The sequence below is a fragment of the Sinocyclocheilus anshuiensis genome, unplaced genomic scaffold, assembly GCF_001515605.1.
Source record: "Sinocyclocheilus anshuiensis isolate Anshui unplaced genomic scaffold, SAMN03320099.WGS_v1.1 scaffold609, whole genome shotgun sequence".
In the NCBI taxonomy this organism is placed as follows: domain Eukaryota; kingdom Metazoa; phylum Chordata; class Actinopteri; order Cypriniformes; family Cyprinidae; genus Sinocyclocheilus; species Sinocyclocheilus anshuiensis.
Window position 1 is genome coordinate 1462952 of NW_015541011.1, and position 12195 is coordinate 1475146.

Here is a 12195-nt window from a genome sequence, read left to right on the forward strand (position 1 = left end):
AACAAGCCCTCTATTTCCAGCTGTGTTTCCTCAGCATGAATCCCTTAGAAAATGCTTCAAGTGATTTACTTTTTCACTGTATAACTAAAACAATTAGAAAAAGTCTTGGTGAATATGAAAAATAATGTATATTTGTTTTGCTCAAGATTACATTTCACAGTGTTTTTAGATTATTACTGTAGATTAAAATAAATGTTAAATGACTCCAAGGGAAAAAAATGTATAAATAGGAAAATAAAGCATACACAGTTATATATATAAATTGGTGTAGAAACAATTTTCACTCAGAAAGTGCAAGTAAAAAAAAGAATCAGGAAGTAACACACATAATTAAATGTAAAAATTTTGTAAGTTCTTGTAACTTTAAAAATAAATATATCATATAACTAACTAATATTTTAAGAAAACCAATGATATATTGTGCATCCCTCATAATAAACACACAAACTTCCATTAAAACATTGTTTAAGCATTATATTGTGAATTTAGAACAGTGAGAATGTATAAACCAATCAATTCCCAGGATCACATTCTGTTTTATAATCTGCCATATAAAATGTATGACACCGATGAAGTGTCTCTATAGTGCCTGTGGCATTTATAGACTGGGAAAACATTGTAAAAATATGTGAAAAAGGTTGCAAAATCATTTTAAATACAGTGCTTACCTCGCAAACAAGACATACACGCACATCGACACACCATTAATACCAAGATCTGAAGCTCAGTACTTCCAGTTTAGATCCCATTGGCTGATTTTATGGCCTACATTATTGAGCTCACATGCATGCACATGCCAAGAAAGCAGGAGTTGAGTCTGGCATGCGCTTGGTCCGTACCCATCACCCACACCTCAGCAGATTATGAATCCCAGCCCAATGAGCCTCAGCAGAGATCAGAGGTGGCCACACACAGAGGTCGACCTCAGAATCCTCCCATCACACAGTTTTTAATTAAAGCTATATTTCAAAAAGCAGAACGTGGAGAATGCACACACAGCTCCAGCAAGTTACACTCTGGCAAGCAGCTCCACATTAACAGAGACACCGTACGGGAATGGAGAGCCATCCTTGGACAAACTTGAAAACAAACTCTGTCAGAGTTCTAAATAATGCACAAAAGCTCTGAGGACCGTCTAGCCTGCAAGGAGTCATAAATACAACACACATGGTGCAAAGCCTTGATAAAATATGCATTCGCTTTAAGTTGCAGACAGCAGGAATTTTCACCAAAGCTCAAAGCAGGAACATGGGTGACAAAGGACATTATGTTCAAAAATGGCTTTTCACTTGATGTGTGTTCAGCCTAGCAAGTATGCAAGAATCTCATGTTCTTCGAGATTCTGGGAGAGGTGGGTCAAAAGACCATAATGTTGTAACGGGGCTGACGAGACGTGAGACGTGTGGATCCATCTGCAGGCTTTATTAAAGAGACGTGGTAAACAGGCAGGGTCAAACAATGGCAAACAGGTATATGGCGGGCAAAACACAAGAATAGTCCCAGGGCTAGCGTAGGTCACCGATCGGCAGACAGAATCACAGGGGCGAGACGAGAGGGAAAAATCCAGGAAAACAGGCAAAGATCAGAAACCGCGGAAACAGGCAAGGCAAGGCAAAACAAGGAAAACACAGAGACTCGGAATGGGGTACGGGCTAAACAATACTCAGCAGAGAAATGTGGTAGGAGTGGGTGTTATATAGTGAGTGAGGTGATTAGAAACAGCTGTGTGCAATGAGTGCAATCAGTGCAGTGTGCAAATCGTGCAAAGAATGATGGGATATGTAGTCCGGGGTGCTATGCAACAGTTTGTGTTGTGCGAGAGTCAATGTAATGGAAAGGGTGACCTCTGGTGGTGAATAAACGGAAGTCCATGGACCGAATTCGTGACAAATGTATTGCTTTTCCATAGGCTTCACTTTACTTCAAATTGCTGCTGTACTCCAAGAAAAAAGGAGCTGAAAGAGAGACGGTAGAGAGTGAGATTGAGGTTTATTAAGTATAATTCTCTGCCTCATCTTTACCTCTAGCTTCACTTATTGCTCCCACTCTGATTTTGCAGAGCCATAGCCATGAGAATTATTCTGAGGCTCAGAAACCAAAGAAATATGTCTGTTTTTCCCTGAGCTTGTCTAGTTAGTAGGGAAATATTTCAGGCAGGCTATTAGCGATAAAATTACAAACAGTCATCATCTCCCTGTTCTAGTATGTAAAAGAGAATAGAAAGCTGAACAAAAGCACAAAATACTACAAAAATAAATACTGCTTTCTCTCTCATGCTGGAGGAGGCCAAACCAGGAGATAATTAAAAGGGCATAAATCACGTTGATAAGGATGATGTAATTAAACACTAACACATTTCTGTCAGAGTCTCTTGTGCTGAGAATGCACAACACTCTCTGCTTGGAAAGAGACTGGGTTGAAAAGGCAGTCTCAGATTTGAGCAGATGCTTATGAATGTGGGTAAAACAAAAAAAACATTTGATTTTCACAACTGAGACCTTTATTTTGTGCTGCTGTTAATATTTACAGTGGCCACAGAAAGTATTTGGACACGTTTGGACAAGTCAAACACACTTAAATATATGTCATACCACTGCATATGCAATAACAAAATATGAAACCACCTTTTCTCGAAACTACTGTAGTTTTTCCCTGAAGATTAGTTCACAAGAGATGCAGTTCATCACGATGATGATGAATACATTCCTTAAAGTCTGTGTCCTAGAAAGTGTCCACATAATTTTTGTCTCACTTTTGGGTTGGTTCTATCTGTTTTATCCTTTATGTGTATTTGTGCTATATTGCTTTAATGTCTCTTGGTTTAACAATTGTTAATAATTTTGTTAAAATATGTTTTGGGGCCACTGTTGTTCATTATGCTTAAACTACAATTAAATGTTCTCTATTAAATTCTATTTCTGATTTATGTAAATTTGTGTTCTGACTACATTTTTAGGTTTTATTTATATGTTGTTCTTACGTAAATTTTATTTTATGTAATTTCACTGTAGTCTTACATTGTATGGTGTGTGTGACAAATTAAATGTTTATAACAGTTTAATAAATTTGAATAAACTTGATCACAATGAATTACAATTATAGAGTAAATGTAAATACTATATATATAAAAAAGCATAGATTTGTAAGTGTGAACAAAAAATAAAGATGTGTATATTATAATTGAAAGTATGTATGCATGTATTTTTATTTATTATATTTCATTTCACATCTGACAGGTCTACTCCAGCCACTTTTGTCTGCCAGCCAGTTGTGCTGCCTATTAATCCCTTATTAGATGATATGGGGCTCACAAAACAACATGCCTTTTTTGGTACCGCCATTCCAAATATACCAAAAAGGCATGGAATACTTGTGATCTAATTACAGTTCCTCTCCGAGTAGCCTCAGGGCTTACTGTCAGCCACTGTTCTCGCTCATCTGAGGGTCTTTACAACTGTGCATGTGCACATCTTGTAAATGAATGCAGGCCGCTATCTCATCCCTGCCCAGTGAACTCTGAATCCCTGAGTCTGTGTGTCTGGACTCTGGGCTGGTGATGAGTTACAGAGGTATAAATCCTTTGTTATTTGGCATACAGAAAGGACTGCTCCATTGAAGGGTTGTCACTGCAACTGCACCCCAAGACAGCATGTGTGCATTCTTCGAATCTTGGAAGGCTTGAAATCCCTGTGGCATGTGGGTCTCGGGCGTCATCCAGAGCTCCACCACCAGCTGAGCAGATTTAACTTGACAATTTGCCTTGTATGACTGTAGTCTTTGTACCAATGGCCTGACACTGAATAAAAATAAATAGTGTGAAAAAAAAAACTGGAGTAGATCTAGGAAACCTCTTTTGATAGAAAAATAAAAGGAATAAAAGCCTGTGTTGACAGATTGAGAGTTGGAATAAATGATATAGGGGAATTTGAGCTCTATATCTGGGCATGAATTATATACCTCTCAAGTCTCACCATATCAACATGGAGGAAGTGAGATATCTGTGTTGTTTTATAGCCCTGATGTCGAGTCTTTGTGATTAGTATCCTTTCAAGGTGCTGAAGGATTGTTATGGCATGAAAAGAAGGAGAAAACAATGTTTAAACATGTTTCATAAATAAATAAATAAAAGGTTTCTCCATTTCCATAAAACAGTTTTTCCATTAGTCCTTGTTTAGGTAATGTATTCTAAGATGTTAATTCAAAATATTTTGAGACCACACACACTTACACAAGTAAACGTGGTGGTCTCCTTTGGGTAAAAGGGGGAAACAACTTGATCAAACAATATCTTAATAAAGGGTTTCTTCATCATAGTGTTGATATCCAGTAACATGTCAAGACAAGGTTTTGGTGCACACAGTTTCTCATACTTGAGTTGCTTCACATGTTCCTGCTATGCAAAAAATTGTTTCATTCATTTGCAATATTTATTCATCCCGGTTTGTAAATTCAGATGGATCTAAAAATAAGTTATGCATAACATGAAGATCAGTTATTCACATCTGTTTTGAGCTAACGTGCGATTATTATACCCTTGTGTAATGAATTAAAGGGATAGATCACACAAAAATTAAAATTCTGTCATTTACTGCACCCTCAAAGAAAGAAACTCATATATGTTTTGAACTGGGTAAATAATAACATAATTTCCATTGCTGGATGCACTATCACTTTAACATGGTTGGAAGCTTATTGTTGATCTCAAAACATCTGAATGTCTGTTAAAGGGATAGTTCAACCAAAAATGAAAATTCTGTCATTAATGTCATTAATCACCTTCATGTTGTTCCAAACCTGTAAGACCTTCATTCATCTTCGGAGCACACATTAAGATATTTTTGATGACATCCGAGAGCTTTCTGACCCTGCATATGTAACCCCACTTTTCTGGTTCTTTCTTTCGACCCTTCCGGAAAGGACAACACGGAGACGTAGGCTGAGCTCACTCATCGCATTTACTGGAATATATGAAATGACACCAAACAGACATGAAATACAGCTCATCCGGTCTCATAACATTCTCCTCAACGGCTTTCATGCGACTGATTTACCAGTTCAACAAACAATAAATCAGTTTTTTCCATAATTAAGAGCTCAATTTCTTTTTCTGTTGTTTTCTGAACATAGAAAATATAACATCATAAGAACATTAGTACATCATACCTGGAATATATGAAATGACACCAAACAGACATGAAATACAGCTCATCCGGTCTCATAACTGTCAAAAATAAATATACATGTGAAAATAAGCAACGAGAAAATACAGAGACAGAAACACAACGAATACCATGTGCTCCTAATGCACTCAACAGTGCGTTCAGAATAAAACATCAATTGTCCGTCAACTCTATATCTCTTATGACTCAAATATGAAATAAAATACTTTTAAAATAACAATTTTGACCTTAAAGAGAAATAAAATCATCTCTGACAACATTTTATTTCTGTTCGACCGGAGAGATTTTACACCTACCATTCTCCTCAACGGCTTTCATGCGACTGAGGAGAAAATGGCCGATTCCACTGATAGGTTTCCTTAGTCACCTGTAGGTGTCCCCATATCCCTTTCTTTTAGATGCACTTAATACATTCTATTCAATTAATATCTTAGAATTATTTTGCAATATGAACAATCATTTTGGCACAATTCATTACAAGTTTCTTTTCCCCGTTACACATAGACAGCAACGCAACTGAAACGTTCCGAGGCCCAGAAAGGTATAAGGACATCATTAAAGTAGTCCATGTGACATCAGTGGTTCAACCGTAATTTTATGAAGCTACGAGAATACTTCTTTTGAGCAAAGAAAACAAAAATAACTACTTCATTCATCAATTTCCTCTCTTCCATGTCTTTGCCTTGCATTCAGAAGGGTACCACGACACATGGTACCTGCTGAGGCAGGAGTAGGGATGGGTATCGATTGGGGTTTTTTTGATACCGGTGCCAAATCGATACTTTTAAAACGGTACCGGTGCCTAAACGGTGCCTGAACCAATACTTTAAAAAAAGAGCCCAAAAAAAAAAAAAAAGATGGATAACATTAAAGAACATTAAAAATATTTAAAATAAATATACATAGCATTCACACGCTCCTTGGATGCTCTCATTTCCCGAGTTGTGCTTTCCTTACTCTAAGGCTAATAAATGTATTTCACCATCTGGGTCATTATTTAATACAAAACAATATTTAATACAAAACCACACATAATGTTTCTACTGTATCCGTCAGTCACTCTGATATTTAGTTCAAATGAGTGAATTGACTGAGTGCTGTCTGTCACTGTCTTTAATCACTTCTGTGAATGACTGTATGGTATGCCACATGCACTGCAATATGTTTTATATTAAATATACAATTTTCAAATGAAAATAGCAACATGATCGTTTTATAAAGTATGCGTTCATATGTGTTAAGGGCTAGATTTTCGCTGGAGGAAACAGCTGTGGTGTGAGGAGTGGTGAACACAGCGAAAACTTTACAGTAGTTGGGAAACCGATTGCTCCCTCGTGACCTTTTGTAAACCGAGACCGTACTGTAGCCATATTGGCACCGGGTTTCGGTACCCAACCCTAGGCAGGAGCTGGCATTCTGATGTAGAACTCGGATGCGCTGCGGCTTGAAGACGACGCACGCTGTACATAAAACAGTCTTCGTAAACATATCTGAAGATTTCAACAGAGAGGATGACTTGCAATTTTTTGTCCAGCCTTATTTGAACCGGAATATACAGACGATGAACTAAGAGAGATGGACGTTCTACATCAGAACGGCGGCTCTTGCGTCAGCAGCACCACACGAATGTGTCGTGGTACTCTCCTAAACACTCTGTGAAAACTGACACGGAAAAGAAGAAATTGTGAATGAAGTCATTTTTTTTTCTTTGCACACAAAAAGTATTGTCATAGCTTCATAAAATTACGGTTGAACCCAGTGGCGGCTCGTGGGTTTTAAAATAAAGGAGGCACACTAATTGTATTGGTCTGGGGATCCCTGCCGATTATTATTATTATTATTATTATTATTATTAGTATTGGCTTAACCACTTTAAAATGGCTTTTTGGTTGCTTTTAGTCAGAAAACGACACACATACAGCAAAATTATATAATTTCACTTACCTGGCCTATCACTTGAAGCAAACATCCATCCCTTCTTAAAAGTCTGTTAAAAGAGCCGACTGCTGTAACGTTAGCCTGTATCCAGCTTAGACGTGTTCTCCCTTTGTTTTTAATTTGTATATATACTGTTTGAATGACAGCTTGGTAAATCTGTTGGCAATCAAATATTCAATATCGCTACTCATAAGTACTTGGTACATTATCAGTGCAGCGGGAGACGTTCAAACTGATATCACGTAATTTACGTCTTTATGATGATTGGTTGATATCAGAAGGGAGGCTAGCCTCCCCTACGAGGTTTCTTTTCTCAACACTCCTCAGCGCTGAAAGTGAACACTCGATCAACTTCAGTAACGTGTTATGGTATTACAGCTGTGAAATTACAAACAAAAAATACACATTCTGATATATGAACTGAAATTAATTGTGAATTTTATATACATTAAATCGTCCTTCTCCCATTTTCACCTGAAAATTTTGGGGAAGCTGTGCCTCCCCTGCCTCCCCCGAAGAGCCACCACTGGTTGAACCACTGATGTCACATGGACTACTTTAATCATGTCCTTATACCTTTCTGGGCCTGGGAATGTTTCAGTTGCATTACTGCCTATACAGGGTCAGAAAGCTCTTGGATTTCATCAAAAATATCTTAATTTGTGTTCCGAAGATGAACAAAAGTCTTATGGCTTTGGAACGACATGAGGGTCAGTAATTAATGACAGAATTTTAATTTTTTAGTGAACTATCCCTTTAAGCAACTGAAAATTTAAATAAATACAATGTAATTTAATTTGTAAATATAGTAAAATATCATTTTTAGGGTCTGCAGAGCTTTTGTAAGCTGTTCCACACACATATACACACATGCAAACACACATAATCGATCTCCGACTGCCACTGAGATAATCTGTGTCTTAGGTCATTCAATATGGTCTGATCAATTACCTATCAAAGGCCATCCAGCCGTTCCTACAGAGACAGTTTTAAATACTAACCCAAACCTCATTGATCTCCTCTCACGAGGCCCATGAAAACAATGAGTGTGAGGAGTCATGTTTCACAGAGGAAATGTTTGGAGAAGATATCTCTTAAAAGGTGGCAATGTAACCTTTAAATAAAAACATGGTTCAGATAAGCACAGAAAAAAGCTTTTGGGCTTTGAAAGAATACAGTACATTATACTCTATGTATCTGTTGGCGCTGCAGAGATATGATTGTTCGCAAGTCTTTAGATTATTTTGCAGGCCAAATGTTGAGCATGGAATGAATTGTCACTTTATTTTTCATTGCTACAAGAGTTTAGACAGATAAAAGACTTAAAGGAGCATAGTTTTGTTAGCATGAGAACATTATGCCCAACTAAGGAGAGCTACTGAAAAATTAAACAATTAATGGGACATAAATGAAAACCTACATTAATTAAATAATAAAATAAATAAATAATAAAACATATTTTAAAATAATAAATCAATATAAAAAATGGATTAGAATGAAACGAAATAATTTGACAATACAATACAATTATATAACTTGATATAAGAATATAAAAAAATAAATATTTAAAATAACAAACAAACAAATACATGAATAAATAGAATAAAATAAAATAAGAATTTAACTGAACTAAGGCAATACAATTAACGAACAGATCTAAAAATAACAAACATAAAAATATATTTTTTCAGAATAACCAAGCTATCACCACATGGCAACAAAATCATCTGGCCTGTGTGTCTGATATATATCTGAAAGACATATTTCCCAACTAACAAGGTGGCTGCTTTCCCTTTACGCTCAATTTGATGCCTCCCACTTTCATCAAGATGTTCTGCACTGAACCGCCAAGTCAGAGCCTCTCTTGAATATAATATACAGTCTCTGTACGAAATAAAGCTCAGACCGCCACCGTACAACCAAGAGATTCCAACTCCTCTTTGTCTGCCATGTCACAGTAAAGATAAATGTGCGGCTGGCTGACTGTTAACACAGCAGGCAGGTAGACTTCCCCTGAGTTACTGCTTTCATCCAGTGCACTTCCAGAGCACTACGAAAGTTGATGATGCTGAGCAATTTCAGCTCTGACAGAGTTGATGTAGAAATGCTGCCAACAGAAAGGCAATACATTTAGCAGCATGCATTACAGGTGCATTTTCATTTGAGAGGCAATTACTCTCTGCAGTAAAATAGCTTTCTCACAAAGACAGTTCCACCACTGGAGGGCTGGTGATTTGTTGTGGCAGGCTGCTTGGCAGGAAGTACAGGACTGACACTGGTTTTCCAAACCATTGTTTAAAAAAAGGGTAAATTTGTAAGCAAATTACTCCACCCTGTCCCATTTGTCCCATCTGAACAGGGATTTGGTCAGGTGTGCTTCTCTTACAATTCAAACATGTCTTTGCATGCATGGAATGTGCTAATAAAACAAATAAGGTTGACATCAAACTCTACAGGCTCCACCAAGTAATCTTTGGTTAATTACTTCTGTTAGACGAAACCACAAAGTTTCGTCTAAAACTGTAACAAGAGTTAAAGGTGTCTTTTTTTAGCTTTCAAATGCCAGTGATTTTTATTAAAATGAACAGAAATATAACTTTTTGTTGTTGTGTATTGTCTGAGTGTCGTTTCCAATACAGAAAGCAATTTTGCACCATTAACAGTTAGTGTATTTGGTTCTATAAAGATCTTCTTATTCACTTAGACGTGCAATTTCCTTTCTTTTTTGTTCCCAGAATTTTTAGTGAAGCTGGGCGTAGGCCTTTTCAATATAAAGCTCCTTCTGACTGGAATAATCTTCCGCAGTCTTTGAGATCTGCAACTTCCTTTTATTGTTTTAGGCTATCTCTATTTTCTTTTCTCAAAATAGTTTGTGTATGTTTCTAAGTTTTCTTATGTTGATTCTGCTTATGTCTGACGTTGATTGTTTTGTAATCATGCTGTGGGAGTGGGGGACTGGTTGAGCATGTCTTTTGTTTTTGTATATTTGTGTGTGTACATGGTTTGTATGGTTGTTTTGTTTATGTTGTAATATTTTGTTTTTGTGTTTATAGGACCCCCTTGAAAATGAGATGTTACATCTCAAGGGGCAAATTACATATTTCTATATATTATGCAAAAAGTTTAAAATATTATTTAATTATATTTAGGAAATTTAATAAAATGCTATGCTATACGTGAAATGTTAGCTATGAAATTAGCATTAGCAAGACAAAGGAGATGGCCTTTTATTCCAAAAATATATATACAAAAAAAAACAATACTGTAATTTGCATCACAGAATTCAATTAAACATATACAATATATGAGATGTAATGGAAATTACATTAAGAAAAGAGAAAAAATATTATATTATATTATATTATATTACTAAAAAATAATAGTGTCATTATTTAGCTCAAGTCAGTTTAGAGTTGTTTCTGTTCAAATAGATGATGAATCACATTTTAATCGTGATCGCATTTTCTGCTTCTCTCAATTTGATAAGCATAATCGTCTGCAATATTTGCCTGCTGGTTATTTTTCCTGAAAATGTTTCACTTTAATATGGCATTTGTGTTAGAGTATTGGTATCAAACCTGAGTCTGCAAGCTTTCTTGGGTCGTAATATAATAATAACAACCCTTATCAAAGTCCACAGGTCCAAAAGTGTCCATACTTGATAAAAAATTAATAAATAAATAAATGTAAAAAAATCTCATAATCTGTAAAAAGTGCTGCCTTTTAGCACTTTTCTTTTTACTTTGAGAAAGAAATGCTTCTTGCTAAAGGCTAATCTACAGTTCAACATGCATACTGTAGTTTTCACTCTACACAGCCAGATCATATTCACTTCATATTCTGGTTTTGAAAGTATTCCACACTTCAAAATCTTCTTTAATCCTCAACAGTTCCCATCTGATAGAACCGGTCTCGAATATGCCAAAAAACCACATATCTATCTATATGGCTATCTGTTGGCAACCAGTTGAGCGTAAACCAATCTTGCACATGGCCCTTGTGATTGAAATCTGTATTTTCTATTACCTCTCTGTAAACAGATGGCATATAAGAAATGCCAGCAGCTTTGAAAATGCCGCCTCCCTGGTTCCTTCCTGTAGGATGAAGTACAGAATGGGGTTCTCCGTGGTGGTACGAGAATGATTACCCCCAATCTGTCTTAGTGCTGCAAAGCTTCCCCATGGACTGCCATCACAGCTCAGCTCAGAGGACAAAATGAGCATTTTTCACTGAGCAAATTGCCAGCTTGGTGCGATACGGATTTGCACTAATTGACAGATGATGTGTTTCCATAGTTCTTTATGAAAGTTAATTGAAATGAAAGCAGGACTGTGAACCTTTGACCTTGAAGCATGCTTCATAATAAGAGTGAGATTCTAATTACAACACGCACAATACAGAAAGGTACTTGAATAAAAAATGCTTAAAAAGGTATAAAAAAGGTTGCTGCTGTGCTGATTACAGCTTACCCTGGGACACCCAGGACATGTCATATGCAAGTTAGACATTTCATAAATCATTTAATTAGGATTCCATTAGTGAATTAATCTGCCAGCTGCATGCCGTGATAAGACAGTTCACCAGAGGGTGTCCAGGGAATTTACTCATGTCTATTGGTATCTAAAATGGCCTGTCTGTCACACTGCTGTCCCAGCTAGCAGGGAATGTTCTCATAACTTTGGCTAACATTCCGTACAGGTTTGGTTGATGTTTTAGAGAAAACATTTGAATGTAATGTTCAAAAAATGTTTTAAGAATGTTTTTCATTTCAGATAATGTTCCTAAAATGTTGTGTAAACAAAGCTAGAACATTTTACCTGCAACATTTTGAGGATGTTTTGAGGATGTTGTTGATGTAACAGATTATATAATGTTCTCAATAAAACATTGGCATAATGTTTCAAGATAACAAAGGAAGAACATTCTCTCAGCCACATTAGGAGAATGTTATAAGGATGTTATTGAGGCCTGAGATTGTGTAATGTTTTTATAAAACGTTCTTGTAATGTGAAATATTAACAAAGCTAGAACATTTGACCTGCAACATTTTGAGGATGTTTTGAGGATGTTGTTGAGG

The 12195-nt window shown here is 36.3% G+C and overlaps 1 long non-coding RNA gene across 1 annotated transcript; it reads right to left on the reverse strand.

Annotated features, from left to right (window-relative positions):
- Nucleotides 1-4861: 4861 nt before the first annotated feature.
- Nucleotides 4862-5672, reverse strand: LOC107690411 (uncharacterized). Its single transcript, XR_001634438.1, has 3 exons — nt 5477-5672; nt 5164-5221; nt 4862-4958 (listed from the first exon to the last, which is right to left on the reverse strand). It is a non-coding gene; the product is annotated as an uncharacterized LOC107690411 (long non-coding RNA).
- Between the last annotated feature and the right edge of the window lie 6523 nt (nt 5673-12195).